At 42.7% G+C, this 24625-nt stretch overlaps 1 pseudogene; it reads right to left on the bottom strand.

The window, feature by feature from the left end:
* Positions 1-14940: 14940 nt before the first annotated feature.
* LOC119921321 lies at positions 14941-15881 on the bottom strand (annotated as a pseudogene).
* Positions 15882-24625: the final 8744 nt, after the last annotated feature.

Here is a 24625-nt window from a genome sequence, read left to right as displayed (position 1 = left end):
AATAATAATAATAATAATAATAATTCACTTACTATGTGCCAGGAGATATACTACACGCTGGGGTGGATACTAGCAATTTGGGTTGGACCTGTCCCCTCCCCATGTGGCTCACAGGCTCAATCCCAATTTTATAGATGAGGTAACTGAGGGACAGAAAAGGTAAGTGACTTGCACAAGGCCATACAGCAGGCAAGTGGAGGAGTCAGGATTAGAACCTAAAACCTAAAACCTTCTGACTCCCAGGCTCTATCCACTTTGCCATATCTAACTGCACTCAGTTCATTTAGTGGGCTAGGTAACTGCCTTTGGGTAGGTTTGAAGAAAGGATGTTGATGCATCATGGTCTAGTCGGGAGAACACAGGCCTGGGAGTCAGAGGACCTGGATTCTAATCCCGGCTGTGCCACCTGCTTGCTGTGCGACCTTGGGCAAAACACTTATCCTCTCTGTGCTTCAGTTACTGCATCTGTAAAATGAGGTGAGAGTCTAAATCCCCTGTGGGACAGGGACCGTGTCCAACCTGATTAACTTGTCTCTACCCCAGCATTTAGAACAGTGCTTGGTACATTGTAATCACTTAACATGTACTATAGTAATAATAATAATAATTATCTTATGTCTACCCCAGTGCTTATTAAAGTGCTTGGCACACAGTAAACGCCTTCTACACTGTGAGCCCACTGTGGGCGGGACTTGTCTCTGTTGCTGAATTGTACTTCCCAAGCACTTAGTACAGTGCTATGCACACAGTAAGTGCTCAATAAATATGATTGAATGAATGAATGAATGAACAAATACAATAGCTATTATTATCATAAAGACAATTGCTATCATCATCATAAAGACTGGGCATTGTTAAATGTAAGGCTGGAGGCTAGAGTGGTTGAGGATTTGGTATCTGCCCTTTATGACTGCTCTACTTGCTATATAGCCTTAGCAGCCAGTACTGGATCTGTTGGGAACCTCAGCTACAGCTGCTCAAGACCCTTCAATCATATTCACTGAGAACTTACTATGTGCAAAGCACTGGACTTAGTGTTTGGGAGAGAAATAATAATAATAATAGCATTTGGTAGGTGCTTACTATGTGCCAAGCACTGTTCTAAGCACTGGGATAGATGCAAGGTAATAAGGTTGTCCCACATGGGGCTCACAGTCTTAACCCCCATTTTACAGATGAGAGAAGTGAGACACAGAGTAGTTAAGTGACTTGCCCAAGGTCACAGAGCAAACAAGTGGTGGAGCTGGGATTAGAACCCGTTACCTCTGACTCTTAAATCCGTGCTCTTTCCATTGAACGATGCTGCTTCTCAAAAACAGAGTTTGTAGACATGTTCGCAGGCCACAAGTACCTTACTTTCAGTTGAAGAGATTTTGGTTGACCCTTGATCAAACTGCAGTCTAGTTTCATGCATTTAGTGCATGGATAATAATAATGAAAATAATAATGATAGTAATAATAATAATAATAATAATAATATTTCTAAAGTGCCTACTGTGTGCCAAGCACTTTTCTAGGAACTGGGGTAGATACAAGGTAATAGTGTTGGACACAGTCCTTGTCCCACCTGGGCCTCATGAAGCACGATTAGCATACATTAAGGAGTAGCATGGCCTAGTGGAAATAATAATAATAAAAATTACAGTATTTGTTAAGCGCTTACTATGTGCCAGGCACAGTTCTAAGCATTGGAAGAACACTGGCCTGGTAGTCAGAGCACCTGGGTTCTAATTTCAACTCTGCCACATGCCTGCTGTGTGACCTTGGTCAAGTCACTTAACTTTTCTGTGCCTCAGTTACCTCATTTGTAAAATGGAGGTTAAATACCTGTTCCAAGGTGTAAACCTCCGATTTAGATTGTGAATGCTGTGTGGGATAAAGGACTTTGTCTGTCCAGATCATCTTGTATCTTCCCTAGGGCTTAGTGCAGTTCTTGACACATGTTAAACCATAATCATTATTGCTTTTTGATTAAAGTAGTGCACACTGGGGGTCAGAGGCAATATTGGCTCTTTCGATTAGCCACTAATGGAGCATTTAAGCTAGAATACAGCAGGACAGACTGCTCTAGTGCTCCATGGACAAGTAGCTCATATAAATCTGAGATGTCAGTAGTGAGGATGTTCACTATCTTTTTGTTTTCCTGATTTAATGGAGAATGAAAACAGTGTGACAGAATTCATTCTTTTGGGACTTACACTGAATCCAGGGATGCAGAAAATAATATTTATTGTGTTGTTAGCCATCTAAAGCGTTACTATGATTGGCAACTTGCTCATCGTGACAACCATAACCAGCAGCAAGACTTTGGGCTCTCCCATGAACTTTTTTCTTACTCATATGTCCTTCATAGATACGATTTATTCTTCCTCCTCAGCCCCAAACTGATTGAAGACTCCATCCGGGAGAAGAACACCATCTCCTTTGAAGGGTGCATGACCCAGGTCTATGTGGAACACATCTTTGGAGGTGCTAAGATCCTCCTCCTCACAGTGATGGCCTACGATTGCTACGTGGCCATCCATGAGCCTCTACACTGTTGACCATCATCAACAGGCGGTTATGCAGGCTGCTGGTGGGGGTCGTCTGGATTGGGGGGATTCTTCACGCAACGATCCAGATTCTCTTCACGGTGAGGTTACCATTCTGTGGCCCCAGTGTTATCAATCACTTCATGTGTGATCTGCACCCTTTATTAAAACTCGCCTGCAGTAACACCCAAACCCTCAGTCTCTTCATAGCCACCAGCAGTGGGGTGATCGGCCTGTTCAATTTCATCCTGCTGACACTTTCCTCCTTCATCATCTTATGCTTCCTGAAAACTCACAGCTTGGAAAGGAGATGCAGAGCCCTCTCCACCTGAAACACCAACATCACTGGTGTTGTCTTATTCTTTATTCCCTGTATATTTGTGTATATGCGACCCATGACCACTTTGCCTATAGATAAAACCTTGGCTGTGTTTAGTACCATGGTAGCCCCCATGCTAAACCACCTAATCTACACTCTGAGAAATGCAGAGATGAAAAATGCCATGATGAACTATGGAGAAGAAAAGTATCAAACCACAAGATAAATGGTCCAAAGTGAAACTCATGTTCACACAAATGAGAGAAGCAACTGACTTTATAAAAGAAAATTGATCAGGAGAAGTGTGGCTATTCGTGTTAATGATCAGAAACTTTAATTGCGTATTCTCTTTCCTTATTTAGAAACCTCTCCAGATTTTGGGTACTTCTTTCCCATCTTCTTCCAGCTGTGTGTAATGTGTGTTCTTAGCTTTCTACGGAGAATAATACTAATAATTCTGGTATTTGTTAAGTGCCCTACTGTGTGCCAGGCACTACACTAAGCACTGGGGTGGATACAAGCAAAATGGGTTGAGCGCAATCTCTGTCCCACATGGGGCTCATAGTCTTAACTCTCATTTTACAGCTGAGAAAACTGAGGTACAGAGAAGTGAAGTGACATATCCAAAGTCACATATCAGACAAGTGGCAGAGCTGGGATTAGAACCCACTACCTTCTGACTCCCAGGCCCATGCTCTATCCACTATGCCATGCTGCTTCTCAACCCACTTGCTGCTGGGTTTGGGGTCTGTTTCCTGGATGAACACTACTATATACTCTAATTTACCAAAACCAACTAAACAAAACATAAAACCCAAACAAACAAACAAAAAATACCCAAAGTCCCCCAAACAGTAGCATTATAGTGCCTTTGTCCTAATGTTCTATTAGACCATTTGTGTCTGGCTATAATCAGTGGAGGGTATCTCTGCACAGAGGGATAATATAATAATTTCATGCCCGAGATGCTGCACAGAGAGGATGTTCATGCCTGTTTTTTATGGTATTTGTTAAGTGCTTATTATATGCCAAGCACTGTTCTAAACGCTGGGGTAGCTACAAATTAATCAGGTTGTCCCACATGGGGCTCGCAGTCTTAATCCCCATTTTACAGATGAGGTAACTGAGGCACAGAGAAGTTAAGTGACCTGCCCAAGGTCACATAGCAGACAAGTGGTGGAGCCAGCATTAGAACCCACATCCTCTGACTCGCAAGCCTGTGCTCTATCCACTAAGCCACCGTACGTCAGGATAATTTCAAATCGAGTCTTCTGCTCATCACCAAATCCACATGGGACTTACAGTGGGTGGGATGGGTGGGAGAGGTCTAAAAAAGAGCAGTTCAGACTGTTAGCATTTTGAGGGTCAATCATGCTATTGGCAAAATTGCATCCAGTTTCCCAGAGGGACAACTGCTTAGAGCATTGCTGAATTCTTCAGTTTCTCTACACATTCTTTCCCACTGAGGGAAACTTTGAGAAGAAAAATCAAAGTACTCTACCTGCAAGGAGAGGAAAAACACAAATAAGAATGATAGAAAACTGGGGTGAACTAATCAGTGTTTAACTCCTACCTGACTCTCTTCTTTTAAACTAAGTCCCATGTTCCTAAGTGACTGCCCCTTTTGGACTTTTCTGGTGCTTCTAGAACTCTAACCATGTCTATTTCCTCTCAGAGGAAGATCATCTGGCTCTATGTCCTACCTACTATCTCACAATAGGGGTCAATGAATGGGGAGAGGTGGAGTGGATGGATAAGTAACTGAGGAGCATCAGTTAATCAAAAAGGTTTTATTGAGCACTTAAGCGATTGAAGAAGTACAATACAATAGAGCTGGTAAATGTGATGCCTGCTCGCAAGGAGCTTATACCTACAGGAGCAAAGCCTGCTGGTGGTAGACTATCTCCTTTTTAACAATCAATGACATTTATTGTTTACTGTGTGCAGAGAGTTGGACTAAGTAATTGGTGGGGTATAAGGGAGAGAAGCAGCATGGCCTAGTGGAAAGATGATGGGCCTGGGAGTAAGAGGACCTGGGTTCTCATCCCATCTCTGCCACTTGCCTGCTATGCAACCTTGGGCAAGTGACTTAACTTCCTGTGCATCCTTGCTCTCTCCCCCTCTCTCCAGGCTCGCATCTCCTCCTGCCTTCAGGACATCTCCATTTGGATGTCTGCCCGCCACCTAAAGCTCAACATGTCGAAGACTGAACTCCTTGTCTTCCCTCCCAAACCTTGCCCTCTCCCTGACTTTCCCATCTCTGTTGACGGCACTACCATCCTTCCCGTCTCACAAGCCCGCAACCTTGGTGTCATCCTCGACTCCGCTCTCTCATTCACCCCTCACATCCAAGCCGTCACCAAAACCTGCCGGTCTCAGCTCCACAACATTGCCAAGATCCGCCCTTTCCTCTCCATCCCAACCGCTACCCTGCTCATTCAAGCTCTCATCCTATCCCGTCTGGACTACTGCATCAGCCTTCTCTCTGATCTCCCATCCTCGTGTCTCTCTCCACTTCAATCCATACTTCATGCTGCTGCCCGGATTATCTTTGTCCAGAAACGCTCTGGGCATATCACTCCCCTCTTCAAAAATCTCCAGTGGCTACCAATCAATCTGCGCATCAGGCAGAAACTCCTCACCCTGGGCTTCAAGGCTGTCCATCACCTCGCCCCCTCCTACCTCACCTCCCTTCTCTCCTTCTACAACCCACTCTGCACCCTCCACTCCTCCACCGCCGATCTCCTCACCGTATCTCGCTCTCGCCTGTCCCGCCATCGACCCCCGGCCCACGTCATCCCCCGGGCCTGGAATGCCCTCCCTCTGCCCATCCGCCAAGCTAGCTCTCTTCCTCCCTTCAAGGCCCTGCTGAGAGCTCACCTCCTCCAGGAGGCCTTCCCAGACTGAGCCCCTTCCTTCCTCTCCCCCTCGTCCCCCTCTCCATCCCCCCCATCTTACCTCCTTCCCTTCCCCACAGCACCTGTATATATGTATATATGTTTGTACATATTTATTGCTCTATTTATTTATTTATTTTATTTGTACATATCTATTCTATTTATTTTATTTTGTTAGTATGTTTGGTTTTGTTCTCTGCCTCCCCCTTTTAAACTGTGAGCCCACTGTTGGGTAGGGACTGTCTCTATATGTTGTCAATTTGTACTTCCCAAGCGCTTAGTACAGTGCTCTGCACATAGTAAGCGCTCAATATATACTATTGATGATGATGATCACTTCCCAGACTAAGCCCCCTCCTTCCTTTCCCCCTCGTCCCCCTCTCCATCCCCCCGTCTTACCTCCGTCCCTCCCCCACAGCACCTGTATATATGTATATATGTTTGTACATATTTATTACTCTATTAATTTATTTATTTTACTTGTACATATCTATTATTTTTATTTTATTTTTTTAATATGTTTGGTTTTGTTCTCTGTCTCCCCCTTCTAGACTGTGAGCCCACTGTCGGGTAGGGACTGTCTCTATATGTTGTCAACTTGTACTTCCCAAGCGCTTAGTACAGTGCTCTGCACACAGTAAGCGCTCAATAAATATGATTGATTGATTGATTGATTAATAGATCAGTTCCCTCACCTGTAAAATGGGGATTCACTACCTGTTCACCCTATTTAAACTGTGAGGCCCATGTGGTACCTGGTCAGTGCTTAGTACAGTGCCTTGGCAACACGGTAAGTACTTAACAAATACCAGAATAATAATAATAATAATAATAATAATAACAATAATAATAATAATTATTATTATTATTATTATCTCATATCTATACTAGTATTTGATGCATACTAAGCACTTAACAATTATCAACATTATAATTATTATTACAATACAACAGAGTTGGTAAACACATTCCCTGCCCGTAACGGGCTTACACACCTCAATGATGTCTGAGGAAGGCTCAGCTGAATGGCAATTGACTAGAAAAGGGACACTATTTTCATGGGCAAAGTGTGCAAGAGATAGTCTCTCTTAATTCACACTCATGGATGCAGCCTCATCAGTGGTAAGACAATCTTGGGCCCTAAGGCCAAGGAAAAGCATGGGAAGGTGAGATCAGCTTAGAAAAAGGAAGAGTTTGGGAAGTAGTCCCTCTGTTTCACCCAAACCATCTTGTCTCGGTTCAGCAGTTAAATTAAATGTAGTTGTCTAAATGCTTACATGGATTAATTAATTAATTAATTAATTAATTCAATCGTATTTATTTGGTGCTTACTGTGTGCAGAGCACTGTACTAAGCGCTTGGGAAGTGCACGTTGGCAACATATAGAGACGGTCCCTACCCAACAGTGGACTCACAGTCTAGAAGGGAGGGACAGAGAACAAAACAAAACGTATAAACAAAATAAAATAGAATAAATATGTACAAATAAAATAAATAGAGTAATAAATAAGTGCAAACATATATACATATATACAGGTGCTGTGGGGAGGGGAAGGAGGTAAGGTGGGGGGATGGGGAGGGGGGAAGGGGGAGAGGAAGGAGGGGGCTAAGTCTGGGAAGGCCTCGTGGAGGAGGTGAACTCTCAGTAGAGACTTCAAGGGAGGAAGAGAGCTAGCTTGGCTGATGTGGGGAGGGAGGGCATTCCAGGCCAGGGGGAGGACATGGGCCAGGGGTCGACAGCGGGACAGGTGAGAACGAGGCACCGTGAGGTGATTAGCGGCAGAGGAGCGGAGGATCCAGGCTGGGCTGTAGAAGGAGAGAAGGGAGGTGAGGTAGGAGGGGGCGAGGTGATGGAGAGCCTTGTATCCGAGGGTGAGGAATTTTTGATTAGTCTTCTGAGCTCCTAAATCTGCTTGCTGTGACTGTGGCATTCCAAAATGTTTTCCTGGAATGGACTTACTAAGTCTCGAAGCATCAAACTCATCTCATCTCTGTGTCTCTATGTTCTTACTCTATGCATCGGTCAATAAAACCTGCATTTATGATGCTGGCACCAACTCACAATCCCTCTCCATCCCTTTCCAAGAGAGAAAAATACTTGTTCAAAATGCTTGTCATTTTGAGTGCTTACTCTGTAAGAGCGCTGAACTAAAATCTTGGGAAAGTACAGATGGAAACAGTGTTTGGCACATAGTAAGCACATAACGAATATCACCGTTATCATTATATAACAGACACATTCCCTGCCCACAGCGAGTTTACAGCTTAGAGGGGCTGGTCCCCATTTAAGGTAATGATTAAATATTCTTGAATAATCAACTCCTTTCTCAGATAGACTCAGTCCTTAGTTGTAACTAGAAGTGGCATCCTGTGATAATATGATAAAAGGAAGTGGTGTGGCATAGTTGAAAGAGCACAGGTCTGGGAGTGAGAGGACCTGGGTTCTAAACCAGGCTCACCACTTGTATGCTGGGTGACCTTGGGAAAGTCACTTTATTTGTATGCACCTCAGGTAACTCAATTGTAAAATGGGGATTCAATACCTGTTCTCCCTCCTACTTAGACTGTGGGACTGTGGTATGAGTCCCCTATCTGTGAATTCACCCCCTCCCTCCACCTGAGCATCCTACAGCAAGGACACAGAATTGCTACACTACAAGGTTGCGGAATGGGAAATGTCCCAATCAGATAGACATCCTGGGAATACTGGGAGGACCAACAGGTACGAGGGGGTTTTGTAAATAAAAGGCATTGCTGCTATTTTTAGTTGTAGGCATTCAGACCAATCCCTGCAGAGCCTGGCTTGCTGATTAGGACTCAGCCCTCCTCCTTTGCTTGCTTGCTGTGCTACAGCTATGTGAGTACACCCAATGAAGAGGCAGAACTGATCACTCTGACTCGGTATCTGGTCTTTGGATAGTTGTCGACCAATCTAAAGAACCCGGAACCGCTCTCTGGTCGGCGACCCCAGTTGACTTGGGTAGCATCTACTTACAGGGCCTCATGTGAGACAGGAACCAAACTGATTTGTATCTATATCAGCACTTAGAACAGTTCTTTACACATAGTAAGTGCTTAGCAAATATCTTTGAAAAATAATCCTATTTTGTCTCTTCCTTTTTTCTTGTTGACACCTGAATGAAACGACTCCTATATCTCTAATGTCTCTAGAGAATGAATATGAAAAGAGATAAGACAAAGAATCAATAAATCATATTTATTGAGCACTTACTAGGTGCAGAACCCTGCACAAATAACTTAGGGGAGTATACTATAACAGAAATGATAGACACATTTCCTGCTCACAACAAGCTTACATTCTAGAGGGGGAGACAGTAGAATCAAGTAGAACTATTACGGAATAAAGAAATTTCTGTGAATTATTTCCTCGGAATTATGGCCTAGAAGACAACGGTCATTGTTGTGGAGTTCAGGCATTCAGTCATATAATAATAATAATAATAATAATAATAATAATAATAATAATAGCATTTGTTAAGTGCTTACTATGTGCAAAGCACTGTTCTACTGGACACTAGCTGTGGCACTCCTGGCGTTCATGGCTGAAATTCAACCTTCAGCTAGCTGTTCCAAGCCTGAGCATCAGAAGATCTGAGGATCTGTCATAGGGATGGACGATTCAAGAAAACACCCAGAACCTTCCCTCTTGTCTCCAAAGAAACAGACATTAATATAAAGCATATTCTGCAATGAGCGATAAAATCCCTAAATGACTAGCTCTGTCTGTTCTTAAAATATTGCTTGTCAAGATTTATTTTTTAATAATAATAATAATAATAATGACATTTGTTAAGCACGTACTATGTGCAGAACTCTATTGTAAGCACTGGGGGGATACAAGGTGATCAGATTGTCCCACGTGGGGCTCAAAGTCTTCATCCCCATTTTACAGATGAGGTGACTGAGGCACAGAGAAGTGACTTGCCCAAAGTCACATATCTAACAAGGTGTGGGGCCTTGATTTGAACCCATGACCTCTGCCTCCCAAGCCCATGTTCTTTTCATTGAGCCACGTTCCTTCTCTAAGTTATTTTGGTTTCTCAAAGCACTTATTGTTGTTGTAACAGTTGGGGATTTATTGTCAAATGTGACATTTGGCAGGATTACTTAGGGACAGTGTCAAAGGATGGTTTTTCATGTTGATCCAAATGCTCTATGTTTCTGAGGAGCCCTCAATGTCTCCAGAATTGAATTACTGAACAACACTGATTAAAACTCATAATATAGATGCACAACTGAATGAAAATAAATGCAATTTAGCTCAAAGGTAATTTCAATTAGCTGAGTAACGGTGTTAAAATTAATCAAAATGGAATACAGGTGAGCAAGTCTAACAAAAGATAAGAGTAACCGGTAATGATGAAATATTTGGCTTTTCTGGCAAGTGCATTTCATATCTGGCACAAGAAACAAGACATTTAATACCTTTCAAAGAGGATAAATACCACAAGAGTCCAAAGGTATTGAGTAAAAGAGCATTACCACTACAGTATACCAAAAGTGAAACCAAAATATTAATGGGTGCCTGAAAGTGAAGATCCAGTACAACAATATCCATGTTATAATGTGGAACAGAAAGGTATCAGGAGCATAACAACCTAAATCAATCAATTGTATTTATTGAGCACTTACTATTTGCAGAGCACTGTACTAAGTCCTTGGAAGAGTACAATACAACAAAATCTAAGGTGCAGACAGTGACTAAGCTCAAATGAAAACAGAGGTCCTCTTATTTACAACTGGTCAAAAACCAGTAATAATAATTGTCTGAAACTGTAACATCACGCCCAAATTACAAATGTTAATTTTTCAGTTATAGGTACATGATATATTCTAGCAGTCTGACGTAGTGTATAGAGCAATGGCCCGGAAGTCAGAAGGTCATGGGTTCCCATCCTGGCCCCACCAATTGTTTGCTGTGTGAACTTGGGCAACTCATTTAACTTCTCTGTGCCTCAGTTACCTCAGCTGTATAATGGGGATTGAGACTGTGAGTCCTATGTGGGACTATGTTGCCAACTTGTACTTCCCAAGCGCTTAGTACAGTGCTCTGCATACAGTAAGCACTCAATAAATACGATTGATTGATTGACAGGTACTGCGTCCAGCCTGGTTTTCTTGTATCTACCCCAGTGCTTAGTACAGTGTCCAGCACATAGTAAGCCCTAAACAAATACCAGTATTATTATTATTATTAGTGAAATGTATCAAAATATCAACAATGACTGTGGATTAGGAAATACTGAGACCTTGGTTAAAAGTGGCAATTGATCTCTTTTAATATAAGGGAAATGTAAGGTTTAGTTATTTAAATTCCAATTTCATAAATGTGAAACGCTGAATAGGATTACGGAGAGTGAAGAAGCTACAATTAAGACTAATTTAGTAAGCCATCATCATTCTTGTAGCATTGCATTAAAAAAAATGAATTGGATTTAAATTTCCTTTGTATCACTGCCTGTCTAGGATAATTCCTGGGTATAGATTTAGCAGAAAAAAGGGTAAAAATAATAAAAAAAACACTATTTGTCAAAGCTAAACATTTAGGAGAGAGCTCCATTTGGCCTTAGGAAATTAACACTATGTTTGGCAATAGGACCAATCACCACCAGAGCTTCCTTTCTGGAAGTAAGTCATAGCTACATTTCCAATTAATTTGGAGGTGTCCTCTCTCTGACTTTCCCATCATTGTAGATGGCACTACCATCCTTCCCATCTCACAAGCCTGCAACCTCGGTGTCATCCTCGACTCCGCTGTCCCATTCACCTCACACATCCAATCCATCACCAAAACCTGCCGTTCTCCCCACAACAACATCTCCAAGATCCGCCCTTTCCTCTCCATCAAAACCGCTAACCTTGCTGGTTCAATCTCTCATCCTATCCCGACTGGATTACTGCATCAGCCTCCTCTCTGATCTCGCATCCTCCTGTCTCTTCCCTCTTCAGTCTATAGTTCACTCTGCTGCCCGGATTATCTTTGTACAGAAACACTCTGGGCATGTTACTCCCCTCCTCAAAAATCTCCAATGGCTGCCTGTCAATCTACGAATCAAGCAAAAGCTCCTCACTCTTGTCTTCAAGGTTCTCCATCTCCTCGCCCCTTCCTACCTCACCTCCCTTCTCTCCTTCTACAGCTCAGCCAGCACACTCCGCTCCTCTGCCACTAACCTCCCTGTGCCTCGTTCTCACCTGTCCCACAATCGACCCCTGGCCCACGTCCTTCCCCTGGCCTGGAATTCCCTCCCTCCACATACCCGCCAAACTAGCTCTCTTTCTCTCTTCAAAGCCCTACTAAGAGCTCACCTCCTCCAGAAGGCCTTCCCAGAGTGGGCCCCGTTTTTCCTCTCTTCCTTCCCATCGCCCCCCCTTCCGCCCTACCTCCTTCCCCTCACCACAGCCCTTGTATATATTTGCACATATTTATTACTCTATTTTACTTGTACACATTTACTACTCTATTTTATTAATGATGTGCATATAGCTATAATTCTATTTATTCTAACGGTTTTCACACCTGTCTAAATGTTTTGTTTTGTTGTCTATCTCCCCCTTCTAGACTGTGGGCCCATTGTTAATTAGGGACCGTCTCTATATGTTGTCGACTTGTACTTCCCACATAAATATGATTGAATGAATGAATGAATTTAGTAGAGATAGTGTGTCAAGAAAACAAAGCAAGAAGCTCAAGGATATTCTGCAGAATCGATGAAGACATAAGGAATTTTTATCTACTTGTCCTTTGGGTTAAAGATGCCACTATTGAGTTTTTTATTGGGCTACATAAGTATGACTAACAATTCCTTCCACACTGTGCGCATATAAAGATGCTCCCTTCACCTCTTTTTGGATATTTGTTAAGTGCTTACTATGAGTCATGCACTGTTCTAAGCATTGGGATAGATACAAGATGGTTAGGTTGGACACAGTCCGTGTTCTAAATGGGGTCCACAGCTTTAATCCCCATTTTACAGGAGAGGTAATTTAGGAACAGAGGAGTCAACTGACTTGCCTAAGGTCACACAGCAGACAAGTAGCAGAGCTGGGATTAGATCACGGTTTCTCTGACTTCGAGGCCCTTTGCATTTGTCATCCCCAATTTTATCCAGTGATGTAATGCTATGTATTGAACACTTACTATGTGCAAAGCACTGAATTAAGAACTTAAATAATAATAATAATGGTGGTTTTTGTTAAGTGCTTACTATATGCCAAATACTGTTCTAAACGCTGCAGTATATACAAGGTAATCAGGTAGTCTCACATAGAGGTCACAGTCTTAATCCTCATTTTGCAGATGAGGGAACTGAGGCACAGAAAAGTTAAGTGCTTTGACCAAGGTCACACAGTAGTCAAGGGGCAGAGCTGGAATTAGAACCCAGATTCTCTGACTCCCAGCCCCATGGTTTTTCAAATAGACCATGCGGTTTCTCTCTTTTGTGTAATATTATTGCTCCATTATAATTTCTCCATCCATTGCTCCATCCACCTTCAGATTCATTTGGATACTGATGCCATGTAGGCTCCCACTCTCTAAAAATAAGCCTTAATGGTCTTTATGTTTCCTACTTCTTTTTCCATTTTTGCATCATTTAAGGATGTAAAGAATTGAGGGTCAGTATTTAGGTCTGTGTCACAGCTGGAGAGTCTTGTTTGTGCATAGAGTAGTAAATAACCTTGATTTTCAAATTAATTGCTAGTCCATAGAAATTTGCTGACAGGTGGTTCCTAGAGAAGTGGTCCCTGGAAAGAACTCAAGCCTGAGAATCAGAGATCCTGGGTTATAATCTTGGCTCTGCCATATGGCTGCTGTATGACCTTGGGCAAGTCACTTAACTTCTCTATGCCTCAGTGCTCTCATCTACAAATTTAATGTCTTTCTCCTCTGATAGACTCTAAGGTCTTTGTGGGCAGGGATCATGTATACCCATTCTGTTGTATTGTCCTTTCCTAGGTTCTTAATTCAGTGCTCTGCACACAGTAAACATTCAGTAAATACTATTGATTGATCTCTGAACCTTCTCTGACCCATTATTCGGTAGATCTATAAGGTAAAGCACCCTCTCAGTATTGCATCTGGAGAATTTCCAGTACTCTACCAATCTCGACTATAAGAAGAAGAGTCAAGGAGAGGAATACTCATTCCATTCTTAGTTTGGGCAGTGGCTAGCAAGTGAAAGGCAATCTGCTACAAGTCAAAACTCACCTGTGCTGGGCAGCAGCAGCATGGGAGAGAGAGTCGAGGGTGGAGACTCGTTTATTGTGAGGAAGAAGGTAATGACAGACCACTTTCGTATTTGTACCAAGAAAACTCTATGGATATGTTACCAGAATGATTGCAGACGGAGGTGGGGCGATTTGGGAGAAAAAAGAATTTGGAGTCGCTGAGGTTGGAGATGATTCAACAGCATAAGACAAGACAATAGTGTAAAACCACCCCCAAATTAATAAGCATCTCTCATTGAATTAGAATTCTTGCTACCAGTGGGCAGGGAAGGCATGGCTTCTTTACATTTTCCTATCCCAAACACTTAATACAGTGAACTGTGTTTAGTGGAGTGCACTCAGTGGGTGTTCAAATAAATACTTTGTCAGAGTAGTTCTCGCAGTGTCCATCATTATTATTATTATTTAAGTGCTTACTGTGAGTCCGCTATTGTACTAAGTGCTGGGGTAGACACAAGCTAATCGGTTAGGACAGGGTCCCTGAATCACATGGGGCTCACTGCCTAAGTAGGAGGGAGAACAGATATTTCACCCCCAATTTACAGATGAGACAACAGAGACGTTAGGTGTCTTGCCTAAGGTCACACAGCAGACTGCTGGCAGAGCCGGGAATAGAATCCACTTCCTCCAACTCCCAGGCCTATGCTTTTTCTATTAGACCATGCTCCTCCTCATCCTTTAATGACACTCTTCTCCTTTATTGCCAATGCTTGCATTAGGAGAGACTAGAAATGAATGATAAGCAACCGGAGGATGGTGGCAAAGCAGCACCTAAAACTGGAAGATTTCCAAATTATCATGAAATGATGTTCATTTGACCTCTGACCTAAAATCAATGAAAACCATCGACCACGTTTCCCTTGATCAATTTAGTGTGTGTTCTCCAATAAAAGATGGGAAGAACACTCTGCAGCTGATTTCTTCGTTTGTATTAATAACACTTTTCCTAATTTGCCACGTATTCGAGGTGAAATGTCACTGTTTTGCTCACTGACTTTCTAATGGAATTTATCATCTCAGCATTTCTCAACGTGTAGATGAAGGGATTTAGCATGGGGGTTATCATCGTGTAAATTACAGCAACAGCCTTGTCAACGGATGAGGTATTGTATGCTGCACATATTCAAAGATGCATGGAATGAAGAACAAGATGACAACAGTGAAGTGGGAGGCACAGGTGGAGAGACCTTTGAGCCTACCAACGGCACTGTGTGTCTTCAGAGAGTGCAAAAAGAAGGCATAGGAAATGATCAACAGGACAAAGATTAGCACGCACATGCCACCACTGTTAGCAGCAACCAGCAGGCACAGGGTGTGAGTATTGGAGCAGACCAGTTTCAGTAAGGGGTATAAATCGCACATGAAATGGTCGATGACATTGGGTCCACAGAATGGTAAGTGCACCATGAAGATAATCTGAATTGTGGCATGAGGGAAGCCTCCAACCCAGGCCACGGCCACCAGTGAGCTACAGAGATGTCTGCTCATGATGGTCGCATAGTGCAATGGCTTACATATCGCCACATAACGGTCATAGGCCATCACTGTGAGGAGAATGATCTCAACTCCTCCAAAAAAATGCTCTACAAAGACCTGGGTCATACAGCCTTTGAAGTAGATGATTTTCTTCTCAGAGAGGGAATCGATGATCAGTTTAGGTATGTTGACTGAGGAACAGCAGGCATCGATGAACGACAAGTAAGCCAGAAAGAAATACATGGAGGAATCCAGGGTCTGACTGGAAGCTATGGTTACCACAGTGATCAGGTTTCCTAACACGGTGACGATGTAAATTATTAAAAACACAACAGAGATAATTTTCTGCATCTCTGGATCCTGTATGAGTCCCAACAGAATGAATTCTGTCACATTGCTTTCATTCTCCATCAACTTGAGGTAGACAATAAGTACACAGGTGAGAGCTGCAGATTCGGGTAAAGAGAATGATGATCCTTTTTAGGTTTGTATTGGGATGATTGAACAATGCTTCACAAAGGAGCTCAAAACACATTCATTCATTCAATCGAATTTATTGAGCGCTTACTGTGTGTAGAGCACTGTACTAAGCGCTTAGAAAATACAATTCAGCAATAGAGAAAATCTCTGCCCACAACAGGCTTACAGTCTAGAAGGGTGAGACAGACATTAAAACAAGTGAACAGCCATCAATATAAATAAATAGAATTATAGACATATGCACATGAAAAGAAGTAAACGGGCATCAATATAAATAAGTAGAATTATAGATGTACACACACACGTATTATATATATATATAATATATATAAGTGCTGTGGGGCAGGGGGCAGGAGGCAAAAGGAGTGAGTCAGGGTGACACGGAAGGGAGGGTGAGCTGAGGAAAAGGAGAACTTAGTTTGGAAAGGCCTCTTGGAGGAGGTGAACTTTCTTTAGAGCTTTGAAGTGTGTAAGAGTGGTGGATTTGAAGAGGGAGGGCATTCCAGGCCAAAGGTGGGATATGGGCCAGGGGTCGACAGCAGAACAAGTGAGATGGAGGCACAGTGAGAAGGTTAGCACCAGAGGAGCGGAGTGTGAAGGCTCGGATGTAGAAAGAGAGAAGGGAGGTGAGGGAAGAGAGATGGAGAGCTTTGAAACCAATAGTGATGAGTTTTTGTTTCAACCATTGCATTCATTCATTCATTCAATCGCATTTATTGAGAGCTTAATATGTGCAGAGCACTGTACTAAGCGCTTGGGAAGATCAAGTTGGCAACATACAGAGACGGTCCCTACCCAACAACGGGCTCACAGTCTAGGGGAAGAGGAGGAGCAGGAAAAGGTGTTTGGAGAAAAGGAGAACTGAAGACCCAAATGGAGGCCCCCGTTGTGAAATCTGATTGAAGAGCCCAGTCTTTCCAGCCTCTACTCCCGTAAGAAAGCTTCTTGTTTGCCAGATGATCTCAGTTGCCCTTCTCGCGATCTTCTCCAGATTTATTATGTCCCATCTAAGATGTGGCCTCCAAATTCGGCGAACTTCACAGAGGGATTGGGTGATGGCAAAATGGGCCTCTGGACAAAGTTATTCTGCTTTTTTCCATTGCTTCCACCGCCCTCAAAGTGAATGTTGTGTTTTGCCAAGCAGCCCAGCAGTAGTCGAACTGGAATTTCTCATGCATCCCGGGGTGCCGTTTTTTTTTTTTTTGGAATGCCGCTGCTGGCCACCATATGTTTGTCGTAAGTTGCATGTTTTGAATTCTTCATCTCCAACCCCTGAAGAACTAATTCACTCCCAGGGCTTCAACTACCATCTCTATGCAGATGATTACCAAACCTACCTCTCCAGCCCTGACCTCTCTTCTTCTTTACAGTCTCGCATTTTCACCTGCTTTCAGGACATTTCTACTTGGAGGTCCTGCCAACACTTCAAACTAAACATGTCCAAAACAGAACTCCTCATCCTTCCACCCAAAGCCCACCCTCCCCTCATCTTTCCCCTTACTATAAACAACATGACTATCTTCCCTGTAACACAAGCTCATAACCTAGGCATTATCCTCATCTCTCTCAGTCAGCCAATATAGGCAATCTGACACCAAATCCTGTCCGTTCTAACTTCAAAACATCGCTAAAGTTCACCCTTTCCTTTCCATCCAAATCGCTACTACACTGATCCAAGCACTTATATCCTGCCTTGAACATTGCATCCGCTTCCTCGCTGACCTCTCTATCTCCTGTCTCTCTCCATTCCCGTCCATTCTTTGCTCTGTTCCTAAAACTGATCAAATGATAAAAATGTTCAGTCCAAGTATCCCATCCTCGAGAACCTCCAATTGTTACCCATATACCTCCACATCAAACAGAAACTCCTTACCATTGGCTTTAAAGCGCTTAACCAGCTGACCCCATCCTATTTTATCTTCCTAGTGAAACCCAAATCAGAACACCTCACACCTCTACTGCCAACCTTCTCACTGTATCTGCTCCTTCCTGCTTCTCTCAATTCCCTCCTCTTCCTTCCCCTTAGTCAACTTATTCAAGAGACCTTCCCTGACCAAGCCTCATTTCCCCTACTCCCTCTCGCTTCTGTGTCACCTATGCACTTAGGGACCGTCTCTATATGTTGCCAACTTGTACTTCCCAAGCGGTTAGTACAGTGTTCTGCACACAGTAAGCGCTCAATAAATACGATTGATTGATTGATAGAAGGGGGAGACAGACAACAAAACAAAATATGTAGACAGGCGTCAAAGTCGTCAGAACAAATAAAATTAAAGCTATATACACATCATTAACAAAATAAATAGAATAGTAAACATGTACAAATAAAATAGAGTAAACTATATATATATATATATATATATATATATATATATATACAAGTGCTGTGAGGAGGGGAAGGAGGTAGGGCGGGACATGGGGAGGAGGAGAGGAAAAAGGGGGATCAATCCGGGCCTCCTGGAGGAGGTGAGCTCTCAGTAGGGCTTTGAAGGGAGAAAGAGAGCTAGTTTGGCGGATGTGTGGAGGGAGGGCATTCCAGGCCAGGGGAAGGACTTGGGCCGGGGGTTGACAGAGGGACAGGTGAAAACGAGGGTCAGTGAGGAGGTTAGCGGCAGAGGAGCTGAGGGTGTGGGCTGGGCTGTAGAAGGAGAGAAGAGAGGTGAGGTAGGAGGGGGTGAGGTGATAGAGAGCCTTGAAGCCGAGAGCGAGGAGTTTTTGCCTGATTCGTAGGTTGACTGGCAATCACTGGAAATTTTTGAGCAGCTCAATTGCAGCTTAAATTTCCATAACCTCTCTTCAAGAATGGTTTTACTGTTCCCCACTTATTAATTATGGTATTTATTAAGGGCTCACTATATGCCAAGCCCTTGTAAGGGCTGGGGTCATTTTCACACAGAAATAGTGAGATAATTCTTTCTCTACTCAGGGTTCTTTTGCCAATGTCCAGCGGGCCACAAATGAAAGTGGGGATTAAATCCAGCTCACCAGAATTCAGCTCAATGCTCAAGCCCTTGGGCTTTTAGTTTCTTTTCAAACTCTCAGGGACTGTGAGTTCATGAAGTTGTTTCCTATGACACCCCCTACCAGAATCACGGGATTTAAAGTGGGAGCTTAGCCATTTTTTTATCCTGCCTTCAAGACAGTAGGGAGGGGTCTCCTGGGTCTCTTTCCTCCCAGAAACGTGCATTTTAGAGCTGAATGCAGTTGAAAAATAACCCACTCCAGCTTCAAGTCTTGCAGTTACTGCTAGGACTTGCTGATATCCTTCAACAACTAAACGGGGCAGCTAGGAAGCACCCCAAATCACGGTTTTCCTGTAAGAACTGTGGAATACAGTCAACTGGACACATATAGTAGCCTTCACATCAGCGTCCTTGCCATAGATAACAAACTACCCAATTGTCTATTCTCTTAACAGCCAGTTGACTAATGCATTCATAGCTCCAGAAATGGACTCTATGACTACTAGCTCCCTGACCTTTAAAAAGACTCCTAAAGATTTAGCTTCCTAACACCAACCACATAGGAACCTGCATGGCTTAATAATAATGATAATAATAACAATAATTATGTGCCGCACACTGTGCTAAGCCCTGGAGTAGATACAGAATAATTAGATGGGACACAGTCTCTATTCCAGATGGGTCTCACAGTCTAAGGGGAAGGGAAAACTGCATACATGAGAAGCAGTGTGACCTAGCGGAGAGAACATGGGCGTTGGAGTCAGAAGGACCTGCGTTCTAATTCCAGTTCTTCCGCTTGTCTGCTGAATGACACTGGGCAAGCCCATTCACTGCTCTGTGCCTCAGTGACCTCATCTGTAAAATGAGGTTGAAGACTGTGAGGCTCAGGTGGAATAAGAACTGTGTCCAACCTGATTAGCTTGCAAATATCCCAGCTGTTAGTACAGTACCTGGCTCAGAGTAAGTGTTTAATAAATACCATTAAAAAACATGGCAAAGTCAGAATTAGAACGCAGATCTCCTGATTTCCAATTTCTTTCTATTAGTCACATTGCTTCTCATCGCTCTTCTTTGGATTCACTAAATCTTCCACCTCAGGATGTGGGGAGAACATTAAAGCATGAAGGCACTAGGTTCAAAACAACTTAGAGGAAATACTTCTTCATGCAGCAATTGGTGAGCACCTGGTGAGCACAGGAAGCTGTGCAGACACAGAGTGTTGGGGGCTTTAAGAAGGATTTGAACTAATTTTTGGACAAGTCATTCATAATTGGTTACACTAGAGGGAAAGTTATGGTAAAGAACGGAATTTTACAAAGTAAGACCTTAAACATTATGATGGAATGTAACTGAGTCACAGAGAAGCTAAGTGGCTTGCCCAAAGTCACAAAGAAGACAAGCAGTGGAGCCTTCTGACTCCCAGGCCCATGTTCTATCCACTAGGCCTTAAGTGCAGTAGGCACAGATAAGGGGTTGGTGGATCGGGGCTTTCTAAGGATTTGAGAGGAAACCACCCAGAAGCCTCACACAGCCACTGAAAGCACGCACAAACAGGGAAGCAAAGGGAGAGAGAGGAATTTACAGGCAAAAACAGAATCTCAGATTGGCAGAGACGGGGACAGAGCCACAAAGCCATAAAGTACCATAATTCAAAGACACGGAGAGACGTTCAGAAAGAACAGAGAAAAATATATCATTAAATACAATATATTTTACAAAGCTTTTGAAGCTTTTAAGAGCAATAAAGCTAAAAGCTCAGCAAAATTTCTTATGTTGTCAATAATCTAGCTTTAGCTTCGGGTTCACAGATTCACTTTCTAAGGATAATCGACAGCATGAGGAAAAAGCATCAGACAAGAAATTCTTTAAGCCTCTCCTAGCCAGAGTTGGTCCAGTTGCTGGTAGTCTATGTCAGACTCTTTCACCTCATGTCTCTATGCTATGCGTGTTTCATAAAGCTCTGTTATGAGTCCCCTATGCTTCTTCGCCCATTTCCTCTTGGGGATTACCCACTTTCGTAGTTTCAGCTACCACCTCTATATAGAAAACACCCAGAAGCACATACATATATATCTGTAATCATGTATTTATTTATGTATATTAATGTCTGTCACCCCTCTTAACTGTGAACTCATGGGCAGGAAATATGTTTGTTGCTATATTGTATTCTCCCAAGTGATTAGTACAGTGCTTTACACACAGTAAGTGCTCAATAAATACAAGTGAATGAATGAATGAACTCCAAATCTACTTCTTTAGTTTTACTCCTCATGTTTAACCTGCAATCCCTCATCCTTCTTGCCTCCAAGACATCTCCACTTGGATATCCCACTGCCCCTTAACCACCATCATCATCACTGGCATTTACTGAGCACTTACTATACACAGAGCTTTGTTCTAAGGTCTTGGAAAAGTACAATTCAACAGTTGGCAGACATGTTCCCTGCCCACAATAAGCTTACAATCTATAGGGGGAGGCAGACATTAGTATAAATAAATAATTTATAATATACAATTTAAAGATATGTACAGAAGTGTCATGTCTTTATTTTCTGTTTCCCAGATGCTAAGTACAGACCTTTATGACCAGTGAGTGCTCAATAAATGTCATTACTCCTGCTCCTTCCTCTTCTCCCCTTTATCCTCCTTCCCTCTTCTTCCCCTCCTCCTCCTCCTCCTACTACTATTACTACTACTATTACTATGATAAGGGGTCTGAGAAGACAGATATCAGAACAGGTAGAATGATTTTATTTTCTTTAAGAATTACCTTCAAAAGGAAAAGATTTTAGTGCTCATACCAGTGATGAGGTTTGAGCCCACAAAGGAAATGGGAACCGGAAATGGTGTAGCAAACATTTCTGAATATGTGCCAGACATTCTGTTAAACAATCAATCAACCAATCAATCATTTTTATTGAGCTCTTACTGTGGGCATAGCACTATACTAAGCGCTTGGGAGAGTGCAATATAACAGAGTTGGTAGATACATTTCCTGCCCTCAATGAGCTTACAGTCTGGAGGGGGAGAACGACATTTATACAAATTAATTAAGGATATGTAAATAAATGCTTTGGGGCTAAGGTAGGGGTGAATAAGGGGTGCTAATCCAAGTGCAGAAGGGATGCAGAAGCGAGTTGTAGAGGAGGAAATGAGGATTTAGTTGGGCAAGACTTCTTGGAGATGTGCCTTCAAAAAGGCTTTGTTTGGGGGAAGAGAAGTTTGTATAACTAGTCTGCTTCCATCCCATCACTGAAAAATAACTCAAGTAGGAAAGTTTTGATGTAAGTGAATGTCAGATCTTGATAGCCTCACGTGACTAACTTTCATAATCAGAGTTTGGTGGGTGCAAGATTTTAACAAGTAGAGCAAATTCTATCTCTTTGTGTTGGCTTATATATTTTCACCCAACTTTCTATATCACCTATTGCTTAATGGATCATTTTAGAATACTTCACTAGAATCACTAAAATCACTTCAGTCCTGTTTTCAAATATTGGTTCCAAACATTCTCTGTTTATCAGTGTGTATCAGTGAACAAAAATGTACATCTCTCACCTACAGCATTTCCATCCAGACTACTATTCTCACAGTTCAGTGAGATGCCACAAGGCTTTTTTGAAATTTTTGATCAAAGATGAATTCCTGGACAATAATATCATTTAGTAATATTGAGAAGCAGTGTTTCCTAGTGAATTAAGCACAGGCCTGGAAGTCAGAAGGACTTGAGTTTTAATCTGAGCTCTACCACTTCTCTGCCATTGTAACTTTGGGCAAGTCACTTAACTTCTCTGGGCCCCAGTTACCCCACCTGTAAAGTGGGGATTAAGATTATGAGCTCCATGTGGGACATGGCCTGTGTCCCTCCTGATTAGCTCGTATCTACCCCAGCCCTTAGAGCAGTGCATGGTGCACAATAAGTGCTTAACAAATACCATAAAAACAATGAAAACAAAATTTAGGCGACCTAGTGACTATCTCTCCACAATCAGTTGTTTTGTGATGCCCCACACTTATATGGCCTTTACAGTGAGACCATAAAATGTGTGCAGAGTCATGCCATTATCTGTAGAATTGGTAAACATATTTTGAGGATCCGGTGCATCGCCAAAATAGCAGAGAACACTAGTAAAAAGGTATCCTTTTTAGCTAAATGGCTTCAGATGAGATTTAAACAAAAGAAATTTAGGAATAAATTGTAAATCCCAATGAGGAGAGGATCCTTACGTTGAGTTGCCGTTGTGGATCTTGATGATCTCTGTTGAATTTAGGGTTTTACCAGCCCAGGTCCTAGAGCTTGACATTCTAAAGTTGCCTTAGAGATGAAGGACACAGTGTACCTATGGGGGTAGACAGGTTGGATATGTGGCAACAAAACAAGTAAATCATTTAAGTAAAACTTCTCAGGATAATCAACCTCAGCTGGCAGCTGGCCTAGCATGTTCAATTAATAATAATAATGATGACATTTATTAAGCACTTACTACGTGCCAAGCACTGTTCTAAGCGCTGAGGAGGTAACAAGGTGATCAGGTTGTCCCACGGGGGGCTCATATTAACCCCCATTTTCCAGATGAGGTAACGGAGGCACAGAGAAGTGAAGTGACTTGCCCAAAGTCACACAGCTGACAAGTGGCAGAAGCAGGATTTGAACCCATGATCTCTGACTCCCAAGCCCGGGTTCTTTCCACTGAGCCACGCTGCTTCTCTGCTTCTCACGGTTAGCAAAGACTGTGTGACCGTGTGCTCTGGCCGAGGGCTGAAAATTAAATTCCTAGAGGACAGCTCATTGACCTTCCTTTTTGCAAATCTGTAGCTGCTGAGAATAGAAAAGATCAATAGGAGGAGACCCTTTCATTAATACTCTCCATCCCTCCTTCTAGTTTACAACTTCAGAGGTTTCTCTTTGAGCTGCAAATAGACATTAAAAGGGAGTCCCATACAAGTTCACACCTATATTATCATGCACAGGTTCTCTCTCCTTCTCTCGGAGGAATTACTTTTTTTATTCTTGAAGCATATGCCAAAGCAGTTAGGCCCTGGGTTATTTGGGAGATTATCTGTGTCTCTGCCTAATCAAATCTTTGATTTACGAGCAGCCCTGGGGCCAGTGATGTTGAGTCGGATTCTCCAGATGTGTGTTCAGAGAAGAGATATATGGGTATGCCAAAATGCACACACATGCTTTTGGGCCATGCACTTGAACTGGTCAGGTAGCAGCCCCTGAACTTTGAAGAAGCAGCGTGGCATAGTGGATAGAGCATGAGCATGGGAGTCAAAAGGACGTAGGTTCTAATCCTGGCTGTGCCACTTGTCTGCTCTGGGCCTTGGGCAAGTTGCTTCATTTCTCTAGGCCTCAGTTACTTCATCCATAAAATGAGGATTAAGACTATGAGCCCCATGTGGGGCAGGGACTGTGTCCAACCCAATTTGCGTGTATTCCCCCTGGCACATAGCACACTGCCTGGCACCTAGAAAGTGCTTAACGAATACTATTATTATTATTATTATTATTACTATTATTACCTCAAGTGAAACAGCTACACCGAGGGCTGTGGGAGTTTCTGGGAGCATGAATTGGGCTGTTAGCTACAGTTCTTCTTGCCTTTCAATCAATTAGTCAATGGTATTCATTCATTCAGTCGTATTTATTGAGCACTTATTGTGTGCAAAGCACTGTACTAAGTGCTTATTTATTTAGCACTTACTGTA

The sequence above is a fragment of the Tachyglossus aculeatus genome (genome assembly GCF_015852505.1).
Source record: "Tachyglossus aculeatus isolate mTacAcu1 chromosome 12 unlocalized genomic scaffold, mTacAcu1.pri SUPER_6_unloc_2, whole genome shotgun sequence".
Classification (NCBI taxonomy): domain Eukaryota; kingdom Metazoa; phylum Chordata; class Mammalia; order Monotremata; family Tachyglossidae; genus Tachyglossus; species Tachyglossus aculeatus.
The sequence above is the reverse complement of the archived record's forward strand: the minus strand, read 5'-3'. Positions and strand labels throughout refer to the sequence as shown.